Source organism: Helianthus annuus, chromosome 10, assembly GCF_002127325.2.
Source record: "Helianthus annuus cultivar XRQ/B chromosome 10, HanXRQr2.0-SUNRISE, whole genome shotgun sequence".
Classification (NCBI taxonomy): domain Eukaryota; kingdom Viridiplantae; phylum Streptophyta; class Magnoliopsida; order Asterales; family Asteraceae; genus Helianthus; species Helianthus annuus.
The window spans coordinates 53816202-53836149 of record NC_035442.2 but is presented as its reverse complement, the minus strand read 5'-3'; the positions used below and the strand labels follow the sequence as shown (position 1 = coordinate 53836149).

Sequence of the window (19948 nt, the reverse complement as noted above, 5' to 3'; positions counted from 1 at the left end):
ATTATCTCGAACGACTTTGACCAATCCGGTGGTTGCAAAATAGGAGCTTTGACCAAACGTTCCTTCAAAATAGTGAAAGCTTGCATACACTCGTTAGTAAAATCAAATGGGACATCTTTTAATAACAAGTTGCATAAGGGTTTGGTGATAACACTAAAACCCTTAATGAACCGTCTATAAAAACCCGCGTGCCCCAAGAACGACCTTACACCCTTAACATTTTTCGGAGGTGGCAAAGACGATATTACCCGTATTTTTGCCTTATCCACCTCCATCCCCCTTTCAGAAATCACATGACCCAACACAATGCCCTCTTGTACCATGAAATGACTTTTCTCCCAACTTAGCACTAAATTTTTCTCAACACATCTTTTTAACACTTTTTGTAATTCATTGAGACAAGCCTCAAAACTAGTGCCAAAAATGGAGAAGTCATCCATAAATACTTCGAGCGACTCTCCAACCATGTCCGAGAAAATACTCATCATACATCGTTGGAAGGTTGCCGGAGCATTGCACAAGCCAAATGGCATTCGCCTAAAGGCAAAGGTGCCATATGGACAAGTGAAGGTGGTCTTGTGTTGGTCATCCGGGTGTATGGCGATTTGGTTGTAACCCGAATACCCATCCAAAAAACAGTAGTATTTTTTACCCGACAGTTTTTCAATAATTTGATCAATGAATGGTAGCGGGAAATGATCCTTAGAAGTGGCGGCATTCAATTTTCGTTAGTCAATACATACACGCCACCCGGTAAACGGTCGGGTGGCAATTTGTTCACCACTTTCATCCTTGACTACTTGAATGCCGGCTTTCTTAGGCACAACTTGGGTGGGACTCACCCAAGCACTATCCGAAATTGGATAAATAATTCCCGCATCCAACCATTTAATTACCTCTTTTTAACTACCTCCCGTAGGTTCGGATTCAATCGCCTTTGAGCCTCTCGTGTCGGCTTTGCATCTTCAGTGGTAATGATTTTATGCATGACAATGGATGGACTAATTCCTTTGAGGTCGGCAATCGTCCATCCATAGCTCCCTTGTTTTCTTTTAAGACCTCCATCAATGCTTGCTCTTGTGCCAACTCCAAATTAGAGGCAATAATGACCGGTAAGGTGTCATTATCCCCTAAAAACACATACTTCAAGTGGCTAGGCAAGTCTTTGAGCTCCAACTTTGGTGGTTCCTCCAATGATGGTTTCGTACCCGAATCGATCTCCGCCGGTAAACCTTCAAATTGCTGAGTCCATGGCGGTCTACCTTCTTTCAACGCCATCGCGTCTTGCTTTTCCTCTTCAACCAGGAGTGCATCAGCATGTACCTATTCAGAAAAATCACACAGGCAAATATCCAAACCATCCTCCTCATACTCATGCGGGTTGCATCCGTGAACTATATCTTCCATGAAACACTCATCAACACCGTTAGCATTAGAATTGTTAGTAAAAACATTCAAACGCATTTTTCTATTTCCAAAAGCCATATCAACTGTACCAAATCTACAATCAATAATAGCATGTGCGGTGCTTAAAAATGGCCGACCCAAAATTATATTTTGTTGTTGCTTAGGGTCCGCCGATGAGTAATCCAAGACTAAAAAGTCAACCGGGTAATAAAACTCATCAATTTTCACAATTACATTTTGAACCATACCCCGAGGTAGCTTATGAGACAAATCGGCCAAAACAACCGTTGTCTCCACCCTTGCTAACGGACCAAAGTCATATTGGTCATATAAGCCCCCCGGTAAAATGCTAACCCCGGCTCCAAGATCTAGCAACGCCTTAGCCATTTGAAAATTTCCAACTTGTATATTAATCAATGGCGTGCCCGGATCTTGGAGCTTAGGAGGAAGCTCCCCATTTAAAACCGCACTCACTTGCCCGGTTAAATCCACCCGCTTAGGCACTTTCTTTTTGTTTTGCCTTTTTTGTGTACATAATTCTTTTAAGAATTTTGCATAAGCGGGGACTTGTTTTATTTCATCGAGAAGTGGGAGATTTATTTTCACTTGTTTAAACATGTCCCACATCTCCTCTTTTTGAGGACCTCTCGACACGATAAAATTTTTCTTTCCCGGGTCAAGTAAGGCCGATGGAAACGGGACTTGACTCGGTTCACCCTCAACTTTTTCATTCTTTTCGTTTTCACCCAAACCCGGTTTTTTAACAATTGTTTCTTTTGGTTTAACCGGTGAAACTTCATCATCACTTTCATTACCCGTAACATCCTCAACTACCCCCTCAACCAATTCGGGTGACACATTGGCTTTAAATTCTTTTCCACTTCTTAAAACACTAACATGATTAATATTAACATTACCTCGTGACGACCCATGTGAAGGGTTTACCTTAGTATCGCTTGGAAGTTGACCCTTGCCTTTCTTCAACTCCGCCACATCGGTTGCTAATTGACCCATTTGGATTGCTAGTGATTGGATGCTTTTGTCACGAACCTCATCCTTTTGCATTCGCACTTCATCAAGTTGGTTCTGTTTTTGCATCTCCATTTGCATGCTCTTTAGCATTTCCATCATCTCGTTTCCACCCGAAGATCCCCCTTGTTCTTAACCCGTTTGGTATTGTTTTTGATAGCCTTGGTTATTTCCGCCTCGGTATCCACCTTGGTTATTGTAAGATTGGCGTGAACCAAAGTTACCTTGGCTACCTTGAAAATTTGGGTTTGCTTGATTTGAAGGGTTCCCATATCTAAAATTCGGGTGGTTCCTCAACCCGGGGTGGTAGGTATTAGAGTTCATGTTGTTGTAACTCCTACCACCTCCTCCTTGACCTTGAACCGCATGGACCTCCTCGTATTGCCCTTCCAACATCCCTTGGCAATTTTCAGCCGCATGACCTATTTCATTACACAAAGCACAAACATCATAAATTTGGTTAGTGGTTTGAACATTAACATCATCTATGGCGTGCACTTGAGGTCGGGTAGTGGTCGGTCGGGCTCTTCTTGAGGCTTGAGCTTTCCTCTTTGATGTAGTTGCCATGCTTTCCAAGAACTCCCAATCATCGTTCTCATAATTTGTTCCAAAAGTCCCACCGGTAATAGACATCAAATCACGTGCATCTTCGGCACTCAACCCCTCGTGAAAGGCATTCATCAACTCCCACAATTCAATTCCATGGTGAGGGCAATTTTTAATCATCATATTGAAACGCTCGAATGCCTCATGAAACATCTCACCATGTTGTTGTTGGAAGCTTCCCAACCCCTTTCTTGCATCGTTGGTCTTTTGGGCGGTGTAAAACTCATCCAAGAAAGTTTGTTGCATCTCCCCCCATGTATATATGGATGCCGAAGGTAACGTGTAAAACCACTTCTTCGCCTTATCTTCCAAAGAAAATTGGAATAATACCAATTTGATATCGTCGGCCGAAAACCCTTGACTCCTAAGAGTGTTGCAAATCGAATCATAAGCCTCTAAATGAAAGTAAGGCTCCTCCGTTGCCAACCCCTTGTACTTTGGTAAACTTTGCAAAGAGTTGGTTCTTACTTCAAATGTTCGCCCTTGATCATTATGAGGAATGACTACCGGTGAAGGGTTTTGAGTGATTACCGGCCGAAAATGTGCTTCGATGCCCCTCACATTTTCTCTAAGGTGTCTCCTTGGTACACCATACCTACCTCTTGGAATAATAGGACCATTTGGCCTTGGTACTTGCCCTTGTGGTGCGATCGGTTGTTGAAACTGTTGTTGTCGCATCGGTGGGCGTTGAGTTGGTCTTTGGAATTGTTGTTGTACATGTTGTGGCCGGACTTGTTGCAATGGAATAGGTTGTTGCATTGGTGGCCCTTGTGGTCTCGGCCGAATATGTTGTGGTATAAGTTGTTGTTGTGGCATTCCACCAACACTTGCCATCCCTTGAGATTGACTTTGAACATACCCAAACTCCCCTTGATCACCATGACCTCCATAAAAATATCCATCCTCATCGTAACCCTCAAATTCTTCAAACCCTTCATCATAACCATCTCCTTGGATTCCCGAAGTTTGCCCAAATGGAAGAGTCGAATACTGGAAACCCAATTGTTGTTGTTGTGGTCTAAAAGATTAAGTAGTATGCACAATAGTTGAATCTGGTGCAATTGTGAAAGTGGATGATGATTGACCCGTAGTTGGGGGAAAGGAGTGGGATAATGGTGGGATTGTGGTGGATGGGTTGTAGGTGATGGCGGGTTCAGCTTGAGTGGTAATTGGTTGGGTGACATTGGATGGTGTGAATTCAGCGGTGGTATTGGGTAATGTGGTGTTTGGTGATGGTTGAGTGGAAGTAGGTATAAAGGATGAGGTCGTTTGACCCGTTGTAGGTGGAATTTGAGAATCAGCCATGATGTTTCTCGGTGTGATGGGTGAAGTGGGTGAACCAATGATCTTGTTTTCTCGTACTAAAACTCTGTTTTGTCTTAGCGTTCTTTCAATTTCCGGATCAAACGATAACGGTGATGACCTGTGAGAGCCCCTAGTATGCATACACCTGAAGTACCTGCACACTAAAACACAACCAGCGTAAACCCGAAAATAACAAAACAAAACTATTAAACTAACACACGTTGCGCACTACTCCCCGGCAACGGCGCCAAAAATTTGACGTCATGTCGTGGTACACGCAAATTTAATCCCAAAAACAACTATAGATAGTGGTAAGAGGGTATCGAACTCATGGAGTATGTGGAAAGTATGTCGATTGTATAGCTTTGTAATTAAACTACAATTACCTAAAATGCAGAAATTAAAACTCAGTGATTTAGATTGTTGTTTTGGAAAACTAAATTAAGAACTAGTTGCAAATCAAATGTTGGTTGTAAACAAGTTAGGAGAGAACAATGACCATCTTAGGATTCAGTTTCTTTAAACAATTGTGTGTGTAATTCCAACTAGAAAGAGTTACATAGACATAACTCGTGTATATATAATTGAAGTGATAAAAGGGGACAAAGTACTCGGATTATATAAACGCGAGGTTGTTTCCCGATGACCAATTAATCAATAACCAACCCTAACCCTTCCCGTGATATCTCGATTGCCAACGGCACCAAGAACGTACGATTGAGACTAGAAATTGCAATATCGATTAACAAATTACAAGCAATTAAACATACACCATGATATTCAAGCAACGCAAGTTATCATTCTAGAAATTCAGAAATAACACACAAAAGTTTAATAGAAACATTCACCTAAGATCACCGAAGAGTTTAGCCGGACATGGCTTGGTGAATCATCATAATAGCAAATCCAATGTTCATGCGAATCGAAACTACAAACCGAATGATAGCAATTGTTCAAAAACCAAGCAAGACAGCCAAAATTCGCCCCCAAGATGTCCTCTAACCGTTCAATGATGAGGAATCATGAAAAGACCCCATCAAAACTAATAAAAGTGGCAGTTACACTTTTCCCGTCAGGCTCCACCGTAAATTACGGTATCACCGTAATTTACGGTGAACATAAAAGTTTTACGGTGTTTTGAAACTGATTTACGGTGAGCTCCAGATGAAATCCAGGTCCACCGTAAATTACGGTAGGACCGTAATTTAGTGTGGTGAGCTGATATGTCTTCTTTGTTTCGTCTCTTGTTCCACGCTCGACCCGTTCATCTCCAAACTCTCCAAAGCTGCATTTAATCCATCTTTTAATTCCCGAACCGCACCTGAAACATAAGCAACGGTAGTTATCTAATTCAAGATAATTACACGATTAAGTGAAGGATTATTTCGTCCTTTAACATGATTAAGGGTTGTCCAACGGACCACCCGTCAATTACCTCCGCAACGACAAGTCGAATTCCATATAGACTTGGTTCCAGGAGCCACTCCTGTAGCCAAGGCACCCTATCGGCTTGCACCATCCGAAATGCAAGAATTATCTACACAACTCCAGGAGTTGTTGGATAAAGGATTCATAAGGCCAAGCTTCTCATCCTGGGGAGCTCCAGTATTGTTGGTGAAGAAAATGGATGGAACACTGCGAATTTGTATCGACTATAGAGAATTGAACAAGCTTACAATCCAGAATCGGTATCCATTACCGAGGATTGATGACTTATTTGATCAGTTGCAAGGATCAAGCTACTATTCCAAGATCGATCTTCGATCTGGATACCATCAGTTAAGGATACAAGAGGAAAGCATACCAAAGACTGCATTCAGAACACGCTATGGGCATGACGAGTTTCTTGTGATGCCATTCGGACTGACGAACGCGCCAGCGGTATTTATGGATCCAATGAACCGCGTATGCAAACCATATCTCGATAAATTCGTGATTGTATTTATCGATGATATCCTGATTTACTCGCGAACGAAAGAAGAACATGAGCAACACTTCAGGACCATTTTGGAACTACTGAAGAAAGAGAAACTTTATGCAAAGTTTTCAAAGTGCGAATTCTGGATTCACAAAGTGCAGTTCCTTGGTCACGTTGTGAACGAGAAAGGCATTCATGTAGACCCATCCAAGATAGAAGCCATAAAGAATTGGGAAGCCCCCAAAACCCCAACTGAAGTTCGACAATTTTTGGGCTTAGCGGGCTATTATCAACGGTTTATTGAGAATTTCTCAAAGATAGCTCAACCACTAACTACCCTTACACAGAAAGACAGGAAGTACGACTGGGGTAACAAGCAGGAAGAAGCCTTCCAACTGCTCAAAAATAAGCTATGCGATGCACCGATACTATCCTTACCCGAAGGCACAGAAGACATCATGGTATACTGCGACGCTTCACGACAAGGCTTGGGTTGCGTGCTCATGCAACGCCAGAAGGTCATCGCTTACGCTTCAAGACAATTGAAGGTACATGAAAGAAACTATACCACGCACGACTTGGAACTCGGCGCGGTGGTATTCGCCTTAAAGATCTGGCGAGATTATTTATATGGTACTCAATGTACAATCTTCACAGATCACAAAAGCCTACAATACATATTTAATCAGAAAGAATTAAACATGCGTCAGCGACGATGGGTCGAGCTGCTAAACGATTATGACTATGAGATTAAGTACCATCCTGGAAAAGCAAACGTTGTAGCAGACGCGCTAAGTCAAAAAGAAAGGGTTATGAACCTAAGGGTTCGAGCATTGGAAATGACCATTCGAACGAACCTCACTGCACGCATTCGTGACGCCCAACAAGAAGCCCTTAAGATGGAAAACCGTAAAGCTGCATACCTCCGGGGTATGTTAAAATATATGGTGCCAAATGAAGAAGGAGCCTTATACTTTAAGAAGCGTATTTGGGTTCCGCTCTATGGCGGTATTCGAGAAGTCATCCTTGATGCAGCGCATAAATCGAGATACTCGATCCATCCAGGATCGGACAAGATGTATCAAGACTTAAAAGAATACTACTGGTGGCCAAGACTTAAAAGCGATGTTGCTGTTTATGTTGGTAAATGCCTAACTTGTGCTAAGGTTAAGGCTGAATACCGGAAACCGTCTGGCCTACTACAATAACAATAGATACCCATGTGGAAATGGGAGCAAATCTCGATGGACTTCATAACGAAATTACCCAGGACCCCGAGAGGGCACGATATGATGTGGGTGATAGTCGATCGGTTAACGAAGTCCGCGCACTTCCTACCGGTCTGAGAAAAAGACAGCACTGCAAAGCTTGCTGAGATATATTTAAAGGAGATCGTGGCACGTCATGGAGTGCCTATCTCAATTATTTCAGACAGAGATTGACGCTTTGTCTTGAGAATCTGGCAATCCTTTCACGAAGCCTTTGGATCTCAGCTAGATCTAAGCACGACATTCCATCCACAAACAGACGGCCAGAGCGAACTGTAACACCCCGAAAACGGGTTTGATAATCAAACTCCGTTAATACTGAAAGACGGGTAAAGTACCGTTAGTGGCAAAATTTACCCGGTAAATATTAGGATTTAAATAATTAATCCTAATATTAAATAAAAAGTGAACAAAAGCTTTTAAGGAAATAAAATGGATAAAAGGCCCGGGTTAACGGTTAACGGTACCTAAAATAAACTTAGTCATAATTTCCCCCGAACCCACTAAGTCAACTAGGAATGTCTAACCTAGTTAATAAATGGGAATATTGATATTAGAAATAAGTAGGTTGTGATCTACTTAATAACGAACCAAACACGAGGGGTTAAAGTTGTATAACTTGAAAGGTTATTTATTAATAACTAAACAAAACACACACACACAAGTGTGTGCTCTAGATCGATCTCAAGGGAGCTCCAATGGAGCTAAACCCTAACTTTCAACAAATCCATCAAATTGAAGGATCAAATGAAGCCCAAATTCACAACCGAGCATGAATTAATGATCACCCGAACAAGACGATCGTAAGGTACGTAAAATCTTGATGATTCGTGAAGTTGTAAAAATTGGATAAACATCCTAATCATGAATTAGGCATGGATTAGAGAAGCTATGGCTAGATTAGTGATGTATACTTGCTTAGGAACGAAACCCTAAGTGAAAATCATACATAACATGCTATGAATTGAAGGATTTGATGAATTAACACACTTAGACAAGTGGGTTTTAATGTTATGATGATTTTGATGATATAACCATGCTTAGAATCAACGTGCATGAAAACAAATAGAAGGTGTTCGATTTAACCATGAATTTGGGTACTTGTTCATATATGGTTGAAGTGGGTTTTGTTAGATATGATAGTAAGGATGATGATAAGTTTATGTGATTAACAAGTAAACTAGGAAGTAGGTTTTGATATAATAGTAAGGATGATGATAAGTTTATGTTTAAAATCATCATATTGGATAATAGAAACAAGGCACTCAAACAAACTTAGTGATTTGGGAACTTGTTCATGCATGATTGAAATGGATTTTGAATGTTGTGATGAAATTTGGTAGCCATGTTCATGTAACTGAGTGTATAAGATCATGTTAGCTACTAATTGATAGATAGAGCTTGAATGTGCATTTATATGCTAAGGGGCGTTTGACTTTTAGTAGTCAAACCAACCATTAGTAAGATCGAATGATAATTTTGATAGAAAAATACATAAGATGGAATAGTTATGATTAACAATGACTAAATTAACCATCTTATGAAATATGATGATAGTTTGACGCCTAACAAGCTAGGTGGAAGCTTGTGGATGAAGCGGGTCAAACGGAGCGCGTACGGAAAGAAAAGCGTGGCATGGATGCAAGGTAAGTATAGCTTACACTAGTCATATAGTTTAGAATGTCCTTTTGTTGTTTTGATTTCGAACAAGACAAATGGGAAATTGAGATATGGTGTTTCCGGCGTGTAGTCGTACGGAACAAGATAACCATTAAGGGTAAAAATTGAAATTTGGACACTTGTTAACAATAATTATCGGTTTTTGAAAGATACATATTTCGTAAGCCTTAATAGGCCAAAAAGCGTTAAGAGGTGAATTATAGTTAAAACGACCGTGCGGTGTAAATAGGGACGAGTCGTGTAGACGAGATGGCAATAAGCTTTATCTCGCCAATATCATCGGTCATTTAGACCAACGGGTCAAAAGGTGAAAATATCACTTTTTGACAATATCGACTAATGGTTTGATGAGTTGTTTGATTTCAGAAATAAATATCGAGTGGATATTTACATCGCTATTACTTAGTAGATATCGAGGCAAGGTACTTAAATGGGTCAATGTAATGATCCGAGCCAGGTACGCATAATAAGATAACTCTCATTTAAATGTAAGACTAATGAGAGTTAAACGAAGTCTAGAATAAGTTTTTGATTACCCTAATAGGTAAACCAAATGTTACGGACGATGGTCATTATACTTGAAAGGCCTAGTGCCCTTTCAAATAAAATCATAGTTAAAAGATCGGAGTTCGGGTTAAACAAGTAACTAAAAGTCATTCGTCGTAAATGAAGGACTAATGTTGACCAAAACACCCTTGTAGGCTAAATTGAACAAACAACCCTTAAAGGTTGTTTGGAAACGAGTTTTACAATTAGATAATTACTTAGGATGAGTATAGAAGTTGAAGGATGTAAAACGTTAGTCAAATGGCTCTATTTGAGTCTTTGCCGTAAAATAACGATTTGAAGGGTAAATTTTGATATATATAAGTCACCACATTGAATCCACCACAAATATAGTTGTGGTGGAAGATCCTTTGATAAGAAATGTGGACATATGTATTTGGAAATGAATGAAAGCAATTGGTGCTTAAAATATGCTTAAATACCTCAAACGGGTCAAAATAAGCATATGGGTGAAAATGGGTTAAAGAAAATATATAATTCTATAATTGGAACCTAATATGTTAGACATCATTGAATTTAATAGATTTATGAGAATTAAGGGGTAAACAAACTTGTATGTTTGATAAAATCACGAACGGGTCAAATTTTGGTAAAAGAGTAATAAGCCGAAGACTTAAAAGTCTTAAATTTTATCAAGCCGGATGTCGGATTTTAACTCCATATGATGGAGAATTAAATTACAATCATGTAGGAAGAAACGGTAGGTCAAACGGATAAGCGGTTTGAAAGATACGAAAGATTTCATGCCAATTTACGGCAAAAAGGATACTGGGCTGCACAGAGGCCACCGTAACTTACGGTGCCACCGTAAGTTACGATGGAGATGAAAAAGCTACGGTAGATTCCCCCTGTTTTACGGTGGGGGGATTAACTTTCAGAGGCCACCGTAACTTACGGTGCCACCGTAAGTTACGGTGGAGGCCAGGTTGAAATTTTTGTTTTTGTTATCAATTGTTTCACGGACTCGTTTAGACACGTTTTAAGCCCTGTATGACTAAAGCATTTCATGTTTATGAAATGTAGGTACACATTGGATGCCAGAAGACGATCAAGCTCAACGAAGAACCGAACACGATACAGTTACATGCTTCCGCACTTTGCCACGTTGTAAATTTTAAACAACGAATTTCGCACGTTATGTAGAATAAATTATAATTTGTAAAAGTTTTAATAAACCCGTATTTTTATAATACGTGTTGTCTTAACTACACATCTAATTGTTGGTAATTACATACAAAATCGTTAATTAGTAACTAGGGTGTTACAAGTTGGTATCAGAGCCTTGGTTTAAGGGATTCGAGTATGGTGGGGAGGAACCATGCTTGGACTTAAACCTTATGCTCTTGACAAAGAATAGTGTTCGGTTCGAGGCTTGATCGCAAATCCGGTAAGTGCATGTATGCTAATGGCCTAGCGTATTAAGGTGTTGTAGACAACATATAGGGTTACCGTGTAATACACGTTACCCCAATTAAATGATTGATATAGTTGACAAAAATACGCGTGTTGACGTGTATAGTAGAAAAAGCCTTGTATTATAATACAGGCGATTATTGAAGTTGATATTACTAACTCTTGTGAATATCTTGATTGAAGGACACTTGCATTTAAAGATGACAAGAGTTGAACAAATTAAGGATATGATAGAGGAACGGTCCGAAGTATGACGATAGAAGCATGCTCACTAAGGACTAAATCGCGTAACGACCGCGAACAAGGTTAATGGCAAGAAATGCCCGTCGGGGCAAGCGTTACCAGGTGCGTGTTTTTGAATATAATCGCACAATTAGCAATATGCAACAAACATGTAGAGAATGATCGTTGCATAGGTAAATTAGAAACTTGGAAAAACCTGAACAGAAATACATATCCAGGATATAATTTCCAAGAAAACTGAATAGAGGCGTTACTTACATAGGGCGTGATGTTAAAACTATAAAAAGGTCGTGTATGTCATGTGTTAAATCGCTTACTCTGGCTAATAAGTAGTGGCATATGATACCACGAGTTTCTTATAGCGGACACATTTACATCCGATGTAGTAAGGGCGGAGTGAATGGGACTAATTAAAAAGTACCCAAATGAATCAGATAAGCAAAATGTTTGATAATAATGTAAATGCACAACCGAGTGACGGAAGTGTATTACATTAGGATAATGAGCCCGAATGAAGGGACAAAGAAACATGTAAAATGATTTAGACATGAATTGGGAGGGAGTGTACTTACACTCGAACCCGGAAAACGTAAACATGTAAAATGATTTTGACATGAATCGGGAGGGAGTGTACTTACACTCGAACCCAGAAAACGCAAGCATGTAAAGTGATTTAGACAAGTATTGGGAGGGAGTGTACTTACACTCGAACCCAGAAAACACAAGCATGAAAAGTGATTTAGACAAGTATTGGGAGGGGGTGTACTTACACTCGAACCCAGAAAACGCAAGCATGTAAAATGATTTAGACAAGTATTGGGAGGGAGTGTACTTACACTCGAACCCAGAAAACACAAGCATGAAAAGTGATTTAGACAAGTATTGGGAGGGAGTGTACTTACACTCGAACCCAGAAAACGCAAGCATGTAAAATGATTTAGACAAGCATTGGGAGGGAGTGTACTTATACTCGAACCCGGAAAATGCAAACATGTCCCTTAACGGGTCGTTTTTGTAAAACGACAAACTTAAAGACAAAGTCGGAATATAAAAATGAAGCGAGGTCTTAATGCATACCGGGAGGGTTGCAATAATAACGACTTCGGTAAAACACCCGGTGGATGGGTAAGAATTAAACACATGCGTAAACCAAGAGACGTGAACGCGGGTTGAAAAAAAAATCAAAGTAACTTGGATTACGAGTTATGACTATAAAATCTCGTATATAGAAATTGTGAGTAAATATGTTCAACTATTCGAAGTCGAATGGGTTGAATAAAGAATAAAGTTGATTGTTTATAAGTGATGGATTTCACATTAATAGGTCAAACATTTTGAATACAATATAACGCCGAATGGCACAAATGAGCGCTAGCCAGTTAAAGGTAGCGTTAAATGCAAGAGAATAATGAGCCCGGTAATGGGATATAACCAAATAAGAATAAATTATGGACTGTCAATATCCTGGTATGGATAATTGACAAAAGTTAAAGAGAAGATCCAAAAACTAAAACTTCGGTTTTAGTAAGAAATAATGTTTTTACAAACATAAATTCTGATAGAAATTTAAATAGTAAGCATGAAAGATACAAGTCTTAACACTGATAGGCGCAAGACGATATATTCGAAAAAGTGATATTTTCGGAAATGAAATTTTGATATAAATTAAACATGATGTAACACGATCGGTCAAGAAATGTAATGTGAAGTAGAATCACATTATAACCAAGCAAGCGGTAAAAAGTAACTGGACTAATAAGTCTAATTAGTGAGACCCGTCAAGGTCATTTAAATAAATTTGGTTTGCTTGTAAGCAGTGGATTCGGTATAAATGAACCGAATAAATAAAATTGAAAACAAAAGAAATCGTTGCCAAAAGTGACAGATTTCATTAAAGACCTTTAAATGGGCCAAAGTAACGGATTCATAAAGAATTCGAGAATATATGAAAGCGATGGGAATCGCTAATTTAACTAAACTAGTGGAAATAACGAGATTACGTTGTTTCGAGGTGCACTATGATGTATGAGATACATACACAATTAGTAACCAGAAAGATGTTACCATATTTTTCTTGTAATACTAACAATCAGTTAAAGTTGGAGTAATGCTTAAAAGATTACTCAGGTCAAATGCATTGAGTTTAAAACTCGATGAGCTATGTAAGAAAGGTTTCGAGAACGAAACCTCTTTAAATGGGGTAGACTTGTAACACCCCGAAAACGGGTTTGATAATCAAACTTCGTTAATACTGAAAGACGGGTAAAGTACCGTTAGTGGCAAAATTTACCCGGTAAATATTAGGATTTAAATAATTAATCCTAATATTAAATAAAAAGTGAACAAAAGCTTTTAAGGAAATAAAATGGATAAAAAGCCCGGGTTAACGAGACCTAAAATAAACTTAGTCATAATTTCCCCCGAACCCACTAAGTCAACTTGGAATGTCTAACCTAGTTAATAAATGGGAATATTGATATTAGAAATAAGTAGGTTGTGATCTACTTAATAACGAACCAAACACGAGGGGTTAAAGTTGTATAACTTGAAAGGTTATTTATTAATAACTAAACAAAACACACACACACAAGTGTGTGCTCTGGATCGATCTCAGGGGAGCTCCCATGGAGCCAAACCCTAACTTTCAACAAATCCATCAAATTGAAGGATCAAATGAAGCCCAAATTCACAACCGAGCATGAATTAATGATCACCCGAACAAGAGGATCGTAAGGTATGTAAAATCTTGATGATTCGTGAAGTTGTAAAAATTGGATAAACATCCTAATCGTGAATTAGGCATGGATTAGAGAAGCTATGGCTAGATTAGTGATGTATACTTGCTTAGGAACGAAACCCTAAGTGAAAATCATACATAACATGCTATGAATTGAAGGATTTGATGAATTAACACACTTAGACAAGTGGGTTTTAATGTTATGATGATTTTGATGATATAACCATGCTTAGAATCAACGTGCATGAAAACAAATAGAAGGTGTTCGATTTAACCATGAATTTGGGTACTTGTTCATATATGGTTGAAGTGGGTTTTGTTAGATATGATGAAATTATGAAGAACTTGAAGTAATATCACTTGTATGTGATTAACAAGTAAACTAGGAAGTAGGTTTTGATATAATAGTAAGGATGATGATAAGTTTATGTTTAAAATCATCATATTGGATAATAGAAACAAGGCACTCAAACAAATTTAGTGATTTGGGAACTAGTTCATACATGATTGAAATGGATTTTGAATGTTGTGATGAAATTTGGTAGCCATGTTCATGTAACTGAGTGTATAAGATCATGTTAGCTACTAATTGATAGATAGAGCTTGAATGTGCATTTATATGCTAAGGGGCGTTTGACTTTTAGTAGTCAAACCAACCATTAATATGATCGAATGATAAATTTGATAGAAAAATATGTAGGATGGAACAGTTATGATTAACAATGACTAAATTAACCATCTTATGAAATATGATGATAGTTTGACGCCTACCAAGCTAGGTGGAAGCATGTGGATGAAGCTTACACTAGTCATATAGTTTAGAATGTCCTTTTGTTGTTTTGATTTCGAACAAGACAAATGGGAAATTGAGATATGGTGTTTCCGGCGTGTAGTCGTACGGAACAAGATAACCAATAAGGGTAAAAATTGAAATTTGGACACTTGTTGACAATAATTATTGGTTTTTGAAAGATACATATTTCGTAAGCCTTAATAGGCCAAAAAGCGTTAAGAGGTGAATTATAGTTAAAACGACCGTGCGGTGTAAATTGGAACGAGTCGTGTAGACGAGATGGCAATAAGCTTTATCTCGCCAATATCATCGGTCATTTAGACCAACGGGTCAAAAGGTGAAAATATCACTTTTTGACAATATCGACTAATGGTTTGATGAGTTGTTTGGTTTCAGAAATAAATATCGAGTGGATATTTACATCGCTATTACTTAGTAGATATCGAGGCAAGGTACTTAAATGGGTCAATGTAATGATCCGAGCCAGGTACGCATAATAAGATAACTCTCATTTAAATGTAAGACTAATGAGAGTTAAACGAAGTCTAGAATAAGTTTTTGATTACCCTAATAGGTAAACCAAATGTTACGGACGATGGTCATTATACTTGAAAGGCCTAGTGCCCTTTCAAATAAAATCATAGTTAAAAGATCGGAGTTCGGGTTAAACAAGTAACTAAAAGTCATTCGTCGTAAATGAAGGACTAATGTTGACCAAAACGCCCTTGTAGGATAAATTGAACAAACAACCCTTAAAGGTTGTTTGGAAACGAGTTTTACAATTAGATAATTACTTAGGATGAGTATAGAAGTTGAAGGATGTAAAACGTTAGTCAAATGGCTCTATTTGAGTCTTTGCCGTAAAATAACGATTTGAAGGGTAAATTTTGATATATATAAGTCACCACATTGAATCCACCGCAAATATAGTTGTGGTGGAAGATCCTTTGATAAGAAATGTGGACATATGTATTTGGAAATGAATGAAAGCAATTGGTGCTTAAAATATGCTTAAATACCTCAAACGGGTCAAAATAAGCATATGGGTGAAAATGGGTTAAAGAAGATATATAATTCTATAATTGGAACCTAATATGTTAGACATCATTGAATTTAATAGATTTATGAGAATTAAGGGTCAAACAAACTTGTATCTTTGATAAAATCACGAACGGGTCAAATTTTGGTAAAAGAGTAATAAGCCGAAGACTTAAAAGTCTTAAATTTTATCAAACCGGATGTCGGATTTTAACTCCATATGATGGAGAATTAAATTACAATCATGTAGGAAGAAACGGTAGGTCAAACGGATAAGCGGTTTGAAAGATACGAAAGATTTCGTGCCAATTTACGGCAAAAAGGATACTGGGCTGCACAGAGGCCACCGTAACTTACGGTGCCACCGTAAGTTACAGTGGAGATGAAAAAGCTACGGTAGATTCCCCCTGTTTTACGGTGGGGGGGATTAACTTTCAGAGGCCACCGTATCTTACTTACGGTGCCACCGTAAGTTACGGTGGAGGCCAGGTTGAAATTTTTGTTTTTGTTATCAATTGTTTCTCGGACTCGTTTAGACACGTTTTAAGCCCTGTATGACTAAAGCATTTCATGCTTATGAAATGTAGGTACACCTTGGATGCCGGAAGACGATCAAGCTCAACGAAGAACCGAACACGATACAGTTACATGCTTCCGCACTTTGCCACGTTGTAAATTTTAAACAACGAATTTCGATCACGTTATGTAGAATAAATTATAATTTGTAAAAGTTTTAATAAACCCGTATTTTTATAATATGTGTTGTCTTAACTACACATCTAATTGTTGGTAATTACATACAAAATCATTAATTAGTAACTAGGGTGTTACACGAACGAACCATACAAACGTTAGAAGATATGCTTCGCGCTTGTGTCATGGACCTAGGCGGCAGCTGGTATACTCACCTACCTTTAGTTGAGTTTTCCTACAATAACAGTTATCATACAAGCATAAAAGCCGCACCATTCGAAGCTCTGTATGGCCGTAAGTGCTGCTCACCCTTATGTTGGGCAGACGCTGGAGATAAACGTATGGTTGGTCCTGAACTCGTACAAGAGATAACCGACAAGATTATGCAGATCCGAGAGCGATTAAGGCGGCTCGAGACCGGCAAAAGGGCTACGTAGATTGAAGACGAAAACCTTTAGAATTCGAGGTGGGAGACAAAGTATTGTTAAAGGTGTCACCTTGGAAGGGTGTAGTAAGATTTAGGAAGCGTGGAAAGCTGAATCCACAATACATCGGACCATTCAAGATTTTGGAAAGAATTGGTACCGTGGCATACAAGTTGGAATTACCGGAAGAACTTAATGGAGTACATGATACGTTCCATGTATCTAACCTCAAGAAGAGTCCAACACAAGAAGACGTGATCATCCCTGCGGATGAAGTGCATATTGATGACACCCTCCGATTTACAGAACAACCCGTTGAGGTTACAGACTGGAAAGTCAACAAGACCAGGAGGAGCAGTGTTAAACTTGTCAAAGTACGTTGGAACTCTAAACAAGGACCTGAGTACACGTAGGAACGTATAGACCAGTTCAAAGAAAAGTATCCCCACCTGTTCAAGAAGATTCCTACGAGAGTTAGTTCAGCCTGAATTTCGGGACGAAATTCTTTTAACGGGGGGAGACTGTGACAACTGGCACCAAACCGGTAATTTCCGTACACTTTAATTATTATTTAATGACTGCAATTATGTGCTTAAATGTCAACATTATCTGATTTCATACTAAACAAGTGAACTCATGCACATTTTATACTACAAGAATTACCTTATGCAATAATGAACTGCGTTGCGTCAGAAATACTAGTAAACTCACCGGTAAGACACATTGTGTCAACAATCTTGCAGAAAGCAGTCAGACATTAGAATTGGGGCCTAGGTGTAGGTCCAATGTCAAGAACACATTAAAACACAAGAGTACATACAAGGGTTAACATATAGACATTCCGGAAGCTAGAAAATGCACTAAAAAGCACCCGAAACGCACTTTAAGTGAAGAATTTTATTAAATTCAGCTACAAATCAGCTTTTAACACGCAAATATTATGCCAAATTTATGATTTATCATTCAGAATACTTCCCTAAGTGTCGGGAATTGAAAGTATTACAAAAGGGCACTTGAAAGACACTAAACGGTGCAATTTAGCACTTTAACGAACCGGTACCTAACCGAACAACCGGACATTACCCAGAACATCAAAATATTACAAGAAGCATTGTTTTTATTTTTCTGGGCTAGTATTGGTTCCCAAACACTTAAACATCCTATATAAAACATCCTACACACTAAACACTAGACTTTTACCTTTAACCATTCATTAATCACCTACCTTACCATCTAAATTACACTTAACCCCCCCCCCCACTCCTAATTCTCGGCTCACTAGTGACCCACCTCAAAGATTTGTGCAAATCTTCCTAAGATCTCTAGTAATCTTTCATTGGGAATGTATGGATCATGTTTGTACTCTGTGAAACACAAGGACCTTTGGGTATTAGAATTAGTTTTATAAATAACCTTCATCTTCTAAACTTATCACCACACATCACTTCTCCTTCCCCCTTATTAGCTCTCGGCCAACCCCACTCCTTCATACACTCCCCATTTTCGTTTCAAGTTCTCGCATTCCAAGTGCATTACAAGGTGCTAGAAGGTGAGTCACGAAGCTTGGAGTTCACGGATCTTGAAGGACCACTTTCGCTTGCTATTATCCTCTACATTTTCACTAGTGTTCTTCCCTAGCTTAAAATGTGACAACCCTCACAAATCCAGGTATCCATACAAATTAATTAATATTTAATTAGTGCTTAATTACTGTGCTTGATTACAATTATGATTAAGCTGCTTTCTGTTTTCTGATACATACATACTCATGCATCACATTTTATACTGTCACTCTATTTATTATACACAAACCATAGTGACAAACTTGATGCACAAAGCACAGTTAGCACAATGAGTGGATAACCCAGTAAACATGCTGACAATGCCAGCACTAGACAGACAATATTTTTTAGGCCAGTATGAGCCAGAGATAGATTACTACACTAGTAGGGAGTGTAGGGAGGTGATTACCATAAAACTGCGTCAGTAGGTGATAGTTATAGAGTCCGCAAGTGCCTAAAACATACTTTAAGTGCAGAATTCTGCACTAAATACAAAAATTCAGCATTTAACAATGCTAGTAAAGTGCAAAAACTTGGTAAAATAGTCCTAGACACTTTCCAAAGTATTGGGAATTTAATGTGTCACTAAAAATAATATAAAAGACACTTTAAAGCTTTATTTAGCACTTTAACGGATCAACATCCAACCGAACACCCGGACTTTACCCGGAACATAAAAATATTGCCAAACACATTGTTTTTACTTATCTAAGCTAGTTAGGGACCCCGAACACCCTAACACACTTTATATTATAACACATACCTTAATATACTAACTATACAATTCAAAACCAACTAGATTAGTAACCATCACATTACAAGCCAACCCCCCTACCCCCCCCCCCCCCCCACTTCGACGGTCACCATAAGGGTGACCAACCCTTGCATTCTTTTGATTATTTTATTAAGATATGTTGGATGGTTAAGGAGCATAATGTATGTTGGTTAATAGAGAAGTTGGTTTATAAATATGTATGAGAGTTAATCATCCTCTCACTTCTCAAACACACATCAACACAAGCTTTCTCACTTCCTCTCCTTCCCCACCTACGGCCGCCACCACTAACCACCATAACACCACCATCAAGCCACTTTCAAGCCATCCATACATACCCAAAGGTGATAAAGATCATACAAGTAAGGTGCACTCGGAAGCTCAAGGAACACTCTAGTTTTCTTTTATCCACCACTTTTACGCTTTGTTTCTCCCCTAGCTTTGTGCTAGTAGTAAGTGCTTCAAATCTTCATCTTGTTCTTATTTTTG

General features: G+C 38.7%; 1 non-coding gene across 1 annotated transcript; it reads left to right on the top strand.

The window, feature by feature from the left end:
- Positions 1-3133: 3133 nt before the first annotated feature.
- LOC118483436 lies at positions 3134-3239 on the top strand. Its single transcript, XR_004870724.1, has one exon. It is a non-coding gene; the product is annotated as a small nucleolar RNA R71 (small nucleolar RNA).
- The last annotated feature ends 16709 nt before the right edge of the window (positions 3240-19948 follow it).